Source organism: Astatotilapia calliptera, chromosome 3 (assembly GCF_964374335.1).
Source record: "Astatotilapia calliptera chromosome 3, fAstCal68.1, whole genome shotgun sequence".
In the NCBI taxonomy this organism is placed as follows: domain Eukaryota; kingdom Metazoa; phylum Chordata; class Actinopteri; order Cichliformes; family Cichlidae; genus Astatotilapia; species Astatotilapia calliptera.
In genome coordinates, this window is record NC_137424.1 from 10,979,156 (window position 1) to 10,990,628 (window position 11,473).

Sequence of the window (11,473 nt, forward strand, 5' to 3'; positions counted from 1 at the left end):
CAGCACATTTATTGATCCTATGCTGTGTTCTTCTGACCGACAGGATGGCTCAGACAGGCTTGACGATCATGACTGCATGACACGTATACAGGAATCCACAGCACCACGTCCAGATTTAGAGCAAACACCTATCCCAGACTCAGCCACGGTTTATGTGGACGGGTCCTGTTCAAGGCCGAATGACAACTCATTTCTTTGTGGCTATTCAGTGGTGACATTGCCTGACATCATACTAGAGGCTCACTCATTACCATTTCACTCAGCACAAAAAGCAGAGCTCATGGCTTTAATACGCGCCTGTGAGCTACATTTGGATAAGCATGTGACAATTTACGCAGACAGCCGCTATGCATTTGGCGTTGTGCATGACTTTGGCACATTGTGGAGACAAAGAGGATTTAGATCTGCTGATGGAAAATAAATTGCTAAATTCTGATTTTGTTCAAAGACTTTTTCAGGCTATACAGCTACCATCGGCCGTTGCAGTTGTAAAAAACGAAAGGACACAGTACAGCTGACACAGACGAAGCAACAGGTAATGCCTTAGCAGACGTGACAGCCAAGGCTGCAGCTGCATCACAGCTCCCACCTCCGCAGGAAGTATTATCTGTGCCCCTACAGCTGCCACTTGTTACACTCCCAGACTATTTAGACACAAATGTTGATTTAAAATTCATACAAGAGCAAGCCTCTGCATGTGATTACACCTATTGGGAGAATAATGACTGTACCTTAGATGACAGAGATGGCTTATACAAAATCTTAAGGGTTTGATTGCCCTCCCATATTCCCTGATGCCAGTCCTTGCCCGACATTTTCACGTGTGAGTCATGTCGGACAAAGAGGGGTAATAGGGGCAATAAAATCAAGATTTGTAATTGAAAAAACATCACATGCAGTAAAAAGCATATTAGCAACCTGTCTAACATGTGCGCGAACTAATGTAGGAAAATCAAAAGCAAAACATCAGCATTTACCACAACCAGATTTTCCATTTCATACATTACAAATTGATTTTACACATATGCCAGCGCAAGGAAGCATCAAGTACTTACTGGTAATAGTGGATCAATTTAGTAAACGGGTAGAAGCTTATCCAACCTCAAAAGAAACTGCAGAAGTAGTCTATCAAAAGTTGAGCAATGAAATAATACCCAGATTCGGAATACCTCACCAGATTAACAGTGATAGAGGATCTTCATTCACATTAGAAGTAATTCAAAAGTGTGCCAAAACCCTAGGAATAGACTGGAAATATCATGTGCCATACCACCCTCAGAGTTCAGGAGTTGTAGAAAGAATGAATAGGACCATAAAAAATCGCCTGACTAAAGCAATGATAGAAACAGGAATGACCTGGGTCAAATTACTTCCTCAAGTCCTCTGTGAGATTAGAATGACTCCATCTGCAGTAACCAAATTATCTCCATTTGAAATAAGATTATTTCCAACACCATGGTCAGCTTCCAGAGGGGCACCGCTAGTAGAAGGTGATGTATATTGCATTGTCCACTGATGTTCACAACCTGGTAGAAAAACTGAATAATAACTATCAGAAAGTTTGTCTCTCTCAGCCTCTCCCCTCCACAGATCCAACCCACAAGTGGAGACAAGGAGATGCGTGTTGGTGAAGCCACTAAAACCAAGGACACTCTGGGAGGCCGCGCGTGTTCCAGCCCCAGACTGTACTGGCAGTGACGAAGAACCAGCATCCTCACAGACGGACAACCTCAGTGGATTCATGCCAGCAGGGTTAAGACCAGCCCAATCGGACCATCTCAGACGTCGGATCAAGCAGATGACATCTCCGGCGGGCCAACGCCCGGAACCAGAGCAAATAAACACACGGGTAGACGACATCTCCGGCGAGCCAGCGCCAGGATCCAATGTACATACACACACACAATCACTGATTAACACACAACGCCTGAAAGAACAACAACAAGGTACTCAAACATCCAGCAGGAACAGAAAGCCAAAAGTACCACATGATGTCTAACCTGATAAAGCTAGACTCATTCCATCCTGATAATGGAGAAAATGAAATGCCCATTGTCATCATACGACGCTTATTCTGTGTCTCTCGAACCTGGGACCAGGCCAGAAGACGACTGAAGAACTGTCTTTCTTATATATTTAGGTTATTTATCATATCTATCGCATTAACCTTAGGATTTTTCTTTGCTATTTTGTATTGTAAACTGCAACCATGTTCACATTTCTGCAGGTCATATTTTGCTGACTATACCTCATGCTCTATTTTGCAAGACACCTACTTAATGCACTCATTACGTTCCCTAAAATCAGTAAATAGCAACATAGACGCGACTAATAAACCATCTTATGCGCCCTCTAGAACAGGAGCTAACGCCTGGTATGAAAATGCCAGAACAGCCGCTCGTGACTTAGGAAACAGTAACTGTTATGTCTGTTCAAAGGCTAATCCAGAACAGGTAATAGTAGGATACCCCACATCCGGTTTCCCCCTCACTGAGGGACTAGAGGAAATCGGCGGAGATAATGCTCTCCTTAAAGACACTTTACAGTTGACTCTGAGCCCTCTCGACTGCTTACTTAGACACACACACACACCAACTAACCCTGAGACTCCATTAGGCGAATTATTGAAGTTATCTAATGACACCGCAGGGACCTGCGCCCCAATGAAACGCCCCAAGAATAGGTTAAAACCCTCACTGCCATTAGGACAGATCCCTCTCCATTTTAATACTAGTATGATATGTCTGCGCAGACTAAAGTTAACTGGCCCAGACACACACATAGATTATACAAAGGATAACTACACATTTTTCTCTGACTCCCCAGGTGCACGCTGTAATGAGACATGGCTAGCTGTCTCTATGGCTGAAGTTTTATCATATCTGGAGGAACACACACACAGTTCACGTTCGAGCAGAGACTCGATCATTGTTCCCCCAGACGGTGTATTAAATGATACTGACTGGGGGGAGTTAGTTAAATCACACATGGTCACGCGCCTAACTAGAGCAATCCCTAACGCTTATTGGATGTGCAATAATACCCTTAGATTAGCTTTACCTGTTAATTGGACCGGTACCTGTGGTCTAGTAACCGTTGATGTATGCTGTACTTTCATTCCCAATAATACCGCTCCTAACGGTTCATTCACACAAGCTATGAATAGACTTGAAGCATTGAAGATAGAACTAATTGCCAATGCAGGTCACGGTCAGTGGCTAGACAAGTGGCTACAGGACACGTTTGGAAAATGGAAGGAACTAATTGTAGCCTTTGTAACCGTTGCAGCATGTTTTCGATGATTATTGTCTGTTGTGTGATACCATGTATACGCTCTCGGAATTTTTGATATTAAGCTTGCTCGAAGGACCAGTTACAGTTATGATTTGTCTTTATATTATGTTATTACATTCTGTCTTTATACTATGTTATCATTTCATGATAAAAGGAGAGAACTGTTGTGATATTTTGATACCATGGTAGCATTTACAGGATATTGTTTTATTGTGATATTATACAGAAAAGAGTTACTCAATAAGGCCCATTTAATAGTTGTTTTTCTCTTTCTCTCTGACCCAAGAATTGATGTGTAAGACTCACAGGCTGGTACCCCAAGGTCGAAAACACCACAGAGACGAGACCACTTCCTTACTCCCATCCTCCCTTTTTCTTTATCTCTTAGAAAAAGGCTCGTTAAAGGCCAGGTGGTTTGTTTCAGAATTCACTAATGAAAGAACTCTGTATTCTATGTCTAGGAGTGTATTTTGCTGGGATGATCATAAATTGTAGCTGAACTGATAAACTACACACAGGATACTTCTTTGCTCACAAGGCAGGAAGACGTTTCCTTATTTGGTCTGTACCGGTTTGAACTGAGAACTTGCTGACACACGAACCTTTTTTTCCTCTATATAAGCTGTTATGTACTAAATAAACCTTTGAGTCGATTGGGAAGGCAACCTAAAGCAGTCTCTGTTTTCTTGTTCTCCCAAGCTGCTCCCGACGTCGTAACTAACCCAGCTGAGCGGCATACCTGAGTGTTACTTTGAATAATTAGGAATCTTAGAAGGAAAGGACAGAACTCTGCTTATCACTCGTGCCTTGGAGGGAAAACCGGGATGGACATTTTTTTCCTTCAGTTTGCATTACTGTTATTTAGATTGCCATGTTAGAACGTAGCAAACAACATTGTTTGTTCCTCTATGGTTTCTTTATTTTTACAAATCTAAATGTTTTTTGTCAAAAGATTAATAATTTCATATTGAGGTCAGACGGTCAGCAGTTTTGATGTTTTTGCAGAGATTTTATTTTTTGCAAAATAGCACAAGTAAACATTAAAAGTAGTTCCTAAATCAAGGCATTTATTATTAAGGCGGCCATTATTATGGCCCTGTGTGGAAAAAGTGATTGCCCCCTAAACCTAATAACTGGTTGGGCCACCCTGAGTAGAAACATCTGCAATAAAGCGTTTGGGATAACTGGCAATGAGTCCTTTACGAGGTGGTGGAAGAATTTCTGCCCACTCATCTTTGCAAAATTGTTGTAATTCAGCCACACTGGAGGGGTTTTGAGTATGAACCACCTTTCCAAGGTCACAGCACCTCAATCAGATTCACGTATGAACTTTGGCTAAGCCATTCCAAAGTCTTTATTTTGTTTTACTTAAGCTGCTTAGAGGTGGACTTGTTGGTGTGCTTTGGATCAAGTGCACTTCAGCTTGTGGTCGTGAACAGATGGCCAGACATTCTCCTTCAGGATCCCAGAAACTGGATTCTGTTCATCTTGACGTTGCATCTCCAGACTGAGAGATCTCAATTACTTTGTTTCTTATTTGCTTCTGAATTTCCTTGGATTGCGCCATGATGTGTAGTTTTTGAGGATCTTTTGGTCTACTCTACTTTGTCAGACAGGTCCTGTTTAAGTGATTGATTCAGCACAGGTTTTGCAGTAATCGGGCCTGGCTATGACTATGGAAAAATTGTATATTTTCTATTGATAAATGCAAATATTTTATGTCTGTTATGTGCATTGCCGTGTGGAGAATATAAGGAAAAAATTGTGTGGTTTACATTGTTTCTTCCTCTTAGATTTCTTGATTTTTTTTAAAATTGCAATAACTTTATGTTAATTTCAGTGCACTTTCACATTTCTTTAAATTCAAACTACAGTCCTGTGAATAACTAGAAACACTTCTAGCAGCACAAATGTGAGGTAATTGTTTTCTGCTTGACTTTATCAGTCTCTCATATTGTTGTGGAGGAATGTTGGCCCACTCTTCATTACAACGTTGCTTCAGTTCTTTGAGCTTTGTGGGCATTTATTTAAGCACAGCTCTCTGAATGTCCCAGGTTGAGGTCTGGACTTTGCTTTTCAGCTATTCTGCTGTAGATTTGCTGCTGTGTTTGGGATCATTGTTCGACTGCAAGACCTAAACTTTACCTATTAAACAGTTAACTCTGTATTTTACACTTTATGTGAATATTGTTGCAGATTTCAATTATTAATGCTTTTATAACTTTGTTCTTTCTTATATTTAATATTATACAATATTTATACTTCATTTCTCTGTCTTCTTTTGAACACTCCAGCACAGCATCACTATAACTTTGTCCTCACTGACAATAAAGCTGTTTTATATATTTCATTTCAAATGTTTCAAGCAATTTGTAGCTGTATCTTAAGATATTTTGTTAATAATATAGTATTTTATATTGTTTTTTTCCCCATATTTGAGAAATATTTAACATGTAAAAGTCTGTTTATGTACAATTTGGTGATATTAGCCCTGATTATTGGAGGAACTTGTACATGAAGCAGATTTCTGAGACTTCAGATTTGAAGGTTGTTGTCATATAATCTAAATGATGGCAGATTAACGTTCCCTACCTCTGTCCTACAACCACAGGACTCCTTTGCATTCGACTGATAGAAATTTCAAGCTCAGTGTTAATGAAGATTTCAAAGGCCTTAGTGCAGGGGTAGGGAACGTCTAAAACCTGCAGGGACACCGGCCCTCGAAGCCTGGAGTTCCCTACCGCTGCCTTAGTGTGAAAGGAATGAAGCTGTAGCGCCTCCCAGTGGTTGAAAAGAGGTACACAAGAGGTTTTTGCAACCTGCTGTTTAATGAAGGTAATCAGCTGGGACAAAGGTACATTATGAGAATAATATCTCTGACAAACCTCTACCTCAATTAAAAGATGCATTTTGATTTACATGAATGCATTTCATCTTCTCTGCAAAGGCTACACAACCTTCTTTGCCATTTGAGTGTGTCCAGTCCAGCTGAAACCAGCTCATTACTGATGGCATGAAAACGATCTGTGAGGTAACATTTTTACTGTCATTCATTCCTGTTGAAAACTTGTCACGTGTTTGCTTAGGTTCTTCTCAATAATCCTCCCGTATCCTGTGTAAAAACTACCCGAGCTTAAAGTATACAGACTGCCGGGAGGGGCGAGACGGGAATTTTCATTGCATATATATATATATTAAAATACAGATAGCAGCAGCCACGAAAACATAGGCAAGAGAGAGCATAGCAGTGTCGTAGATGTAGCCAAATAAGACAGATAAATTAAGATGGAAAATCCCCAAAACAAAACCCAATCTTTAGTGTGGGAGCATTTCCATGTCATTCCCAAAGGTGTAATTATTTTCAGCGACTGCAAACTGAACACAAACTTTTCATAACTGAGTTTGTTTCTTCAGTTGTATTTTGGTAATGCTGTTGTACAGCAGGGAAGCAAACACAAGTGCTAACGCTAACAACATCCAATCAGGATTTATTGGTTAGATCAAAGCTAACATCTGCATTACATGTGAGCACTACACATGTTATTTAACATATATAACGTATAAGATTTTTACATCTTTCTCTTTCCCTCGAGAAGAACTGCTAAAACTGTAGAAATAACATTACAGAAAAGCAGGACATGCTCAAGCAAAACATTATAGAAAGTCTGTCACGGTTCTGGGTCAGTTTGACCCAGTATTTTGAGTTGTCATGTTTTTGCAGGTTTAGTTTAGTTCCATGTGTCATTTTCTGTCTCTCTCTCTGCGTCGAGTCTGCGTCTTAGTGTGATGGTTTCTTGTTCCTGTTTTATTGTGAAGGTCTGCGTCTCATGTGAGTGTGTTCAGTTTTACCTCTGTCTCGTCTTGGTGATTATTCCCAGCTGTGTCCACCACCTGTGTGCAATTCCCCTGTGTTTCTCTGTGTATTTAAGTCGTGTCCTCTGTCATTGTAGTTGCTGGTCCGTCTGTGTATCCACCATGTCTCACCCGTGTGTTCTCCCTGCTGTCCATCTCCTCTGCTCGTTCTTGTCCAGGTTTGTGCTCTGTAGTTTAGTTGTTTCCAGTCTAGTTTGTGCTCCATTTGCTGTTTGTCCATATTTATTTTTGTGTTCAATAAACCACCTTCACTTCTCCACTACTGCCTGCGATTGGATCCTCATTTATTATTTTCACATGGCTCTCCTCACCCGCCGTGACAGTACGGACCAGCCAGATATGGATCCACCTAGGGAGCTTCAGGAGGCCGTTATCGACTCTGCTTCTAAATTGATTTACCAGCTGTTAGAGCATGAGGGAGAAGTGTCTCTTTACACTGTGGAAGCCAACCTACAACACCTTATTTCCAGTTACCCCTGGTTATTGGACTCACTGCATCCGCTCCTACAGAATTTTGTTCTTCACGAGCTTCACCTACACCCCCCCGTCACTACCGCTCGCCTGCTCATGCAGTGATATCATCAGTGACAAGTCAGGTGATAGAGGCTAATGCAAAATGGTGTTTCAGTGAGGCAGAATTTATTATGACAATACATTTTTTTTTAAATACTCAGTATTGTAACAAGTGTCACCTGGCAGTTTGTTGCTCTCTGCCAGGTGATTGGCTGAAGAGCTGTGAAAAGGTAATGGGTGTGTGGGGTGAAGTCAGCGCTCTTCTGTGGAAAAAACCAGAGGCAATTAATTCACTCAGGTGCGAGTGGGTATACTGTCGGTAAGAGATGTTTGGATGTTTGTTTGGATCTTTTGCTATTGCATGTGTCTGTTTTTAATGTGTCATTGGACTTTTTTTTTTTTTTTTTTTTTTTTTTAGTGTGACCACGAATTTTAATAGAAGAATTGATCAAGCCCTAGATCGACTGCGCGCAGGGAAACTGATCAATATTGTAGGTATATTGTTTGTTTTAGCTTCATGATTTTTGAATGGTTTTATAAAATTGCTATTTTATTGGGTAATATTTTAATTGATAATGTTTGTTTTTCAGCTGTGCTGTCTCTGCTGTCATATTTTTTTCGTTCTTTTGATTGATTTGTAATTTTGTTTTTGTTAGTCCGTCCAGCCGTAGAGGCGGTTATTGATTGAGAGTAGGTTTTGTAAGGGCGGACTAACCTCTCTTTTGTTTTTTATTTTTAATTGTTTGTGCCACTTCCCTTTATCTCTCAGATCACAGGCCATACATAGCACTGATTCCCAGCTGCGCTGAGACCCGAATTGTTTGCAGTGTGTGCCACGATTGCAGTGTCGCTAAGCGGGGTGTGATGGGTTGCAGTGTTATTTCGCACAGTTTGTGTGGTAAGTCTCATGTGCAGCTGGGATATCAGCAGGATGTGTTGTAAGTCCTGTCTGGAAACGACTGGGAATTTGTATGTTTAACTCATGTAATAAATAAATGATCAATTATTTCTTTGCCCCGTTTACTCATCCCTTGTCCTCGGTTACAGTATGAATTAAACAGGTTAAAGGTCAATGCTCTGTTGTAATATAAAGACAAAATGATTGACAGCAGCCCAGCAATATCAGTAAAACGCAAATTAGCCACATGGTGCAATGTAAGGAGCTCTGTGATTGGTTAGGAAAGGACAGACTGGTCACCTCGATTTTTCTTCACTGCACATTGATCCATAGCTTTGCTCTGTAAAGGCTAACAAAGTGCTTTTGCTTTACAAAGACATTCAGCGTCGGTATTCACTCTTTTAAAATGCCACTGAACACTGGAGTGAAATGGAGCCCTGATCCTCAGAGTTTTATTGTTGCTAACATTTCTTATAGATAGCACAGATAGTGCCCCACTGCAGTAATCACTCATGTCTAGATATTCCTGTTAAAAGGGAGTTTTTCCTCCCCACTGTAACATGGCAAACATAGCAAACGGATAATCCAGCTGAAGCTTCAGACAGCCGTCAGACAGTGAAACACTGCCATCTGCTGGACTCGAATAACAAAGACGCTGCTTTGACGGGTGAGGGAGTTTCAACAAGTCTGCAACAACTCAAGCATCAAACTACAGAACTATTATAGCGGACATGGTGCTCTAATGACTGCTTCATTAACGCAGGTCAGAAAGGATAATAGAAACTCAATAAATTATGAAATACAAAACTTACTGGTTCACTGCACACACAAAACGTCTCTTATTAGCACAACACTGCTCAGGGCTCAGAGTATATTCCTTATAACCTATTAAACCTTAGCATGTTATTTTGAAGTGTTACAGGTGAAACAGCCAACCAGTGAAGTTACCTGTAATTTCAACACTGAGCTACAAAAATGCTTTTTTTTTTTAATTTCTTTTTACAGTTTTGCAATTTTACACAAGTTTTATCATCAGTGTCACAATGACTGCTGCTAAAATTGAGTATGAGCTTTTTGTTGGTCTGATTAAAAGGTTAAATGTAAAAGCATAATTTAAACATGTGATGTGAGGTCATTAATTACAGTGCAGGTGTCCTGCTTTAGGATCATAAATTAATACTTCCAAAAAAGTAAAGTTGTAGATAATCTATGTTCATTATCGTTGCTAATCATGGAAAGACAAAGACGTCAGACTCTGCTGAAAAATATTACACCCTCCTACTCTCTGCACACAGCGGTCTGAGGGACCTTCCAGGATCGGGGATTTTATTTATTTTGTTCTTTTTTGGTCTTACTGGTTAGTAGGTGGTGATTTTGTACCTGGTGATCTCACATTTGGAACATAAATTGCTTTGGAGCAGATTAGGTTCAAAGGATAACTTGGCTCTTGAAGTTAGCCGGATAAGACAGCGTTCTGCTTCACAGTTGAGGCCTCAGAGAGTTGTTGCTAACCAAAGTCTATCTTGTACGGCCATGCAGCATCTTATGACATTTTGTAACCTGAGCAGTGAAATGATTGCTGTTTTAGTGCACATACACAGTGTGGGGATCAGTATCAGGACAATAAAGTTATGGTGCAAAAAGCTGCATCTGGTCAGAAGGAAAAGCACGCACACTTGGAAGACTTGACCATTTGCACAAAATGAATGGCTGACACTGGACAGATGAGAGAATGTGGATGGTCACACCCTCGTGCATTAAAGAGGGCTTTCAGTTCATTGAAAACACAAAACCAAACACACAAAAGACACAATGAGACAGCTGATCAGTTTGCTTCACTAAATCATCGACACAAGCCGTGTTGTAGAGGGTACTGCAGTCGTGGCAGGTTATCATCTTAATGTGGCCCTGACACTCCATCGTACGCCACAAAGCTGTGAATAAATGAAAAGCAAAGAGGCATCATCACTAACATAATAACTGTAGAAGTTATCCCGCTGCATTACATTTATCAGGATATCGTAATAAATGCTCATCATATGTTGCTTTGACCCATCATTGTTGTCATTAATATCGCTACGTGACACTGGACACTTCCTGTCATTCATATGTCATGACTTTGTGATCAGTGTAGCAGCTTGAAAATAACTGCTTGGTTAACAGCAGGTGTACAGGCAGGTGCTCTGATCAAATAACATGTTTGGCTAAAGAAACAGAAAATAAAAATATGTAAATAGGAACACCCACATCTCTACTTCTTCTTCTATTTTCCATTTCACACTTACAAAAAAGTTCTCCTGCGTAGGTGTTGAGACAAATATATGTCAATTTAATACTTCAGACTGGCCCCAGAGCAGGTCTGAACAATTAGTCGACTTAAAATCAAAACTGCAATTTGAAACCATGCAATTAGCAATTTTGCAAAGAAAACTTGGCTAGGCTAAGCTAAGCTAACTGTTAGACAAAGTAGAGGAGTTGGAAGAGTAAAGGATTCTGGTTAACTCCAGTTCAACTTAACATTAAATTAAACTGAATCTATTAAACTATTAGACTCAGACGAGGTCGGCACAGGGACAGGCCTCGGGGGTCCAGGCCCACCCGGTGAAGTCCTTCTTCCCCAACATCTTCTGATGTACTTCATTTATACATTTGGGTAATGAAGTACTTAAACTACCACCTCACTGATTAGTTATTGCAGTGTGAGCTCAGTTCAATTAATCAGGTCACAGTAGTTTAGCACTTCTACAGCAATCATGCAACCAGCATGACTGAGGAGGACACTGGGTGGACGGGCTTTGCAGGTCAGACTTTGAAACTATCTTTTATTGTCATTACGCCAAAAGCAGTGAAATTATATGCTGTCCCATTCAGTGCAAATAAAGAATCTGTGTTTAC

The 11,473-nt window shown here is 40.5% G+C and overlaps 1 long non-coding RNA gene across 1 annotated transcript; it reads left to right on the forward strand.

Moving 5' to 3' along the window:
- Positions 1-7,809: 7,809 nt before the first annotated feature.
- Positions 7,810-8,688, forward strand: LOC113018062 (uncharacterized). The gene is made up of 3 exons (XR_003271684.2): positions 7,810-7,999; positions 8,099-8,171; positions 8,450-8,688. It is a non-coding gene; the product is annotated as an uncharacterized LOC113018062 (long non-coding RNA).
- The last annotated feature ends 2,785 nt before the right edge of the window (positions 8,689-11,473 follow it).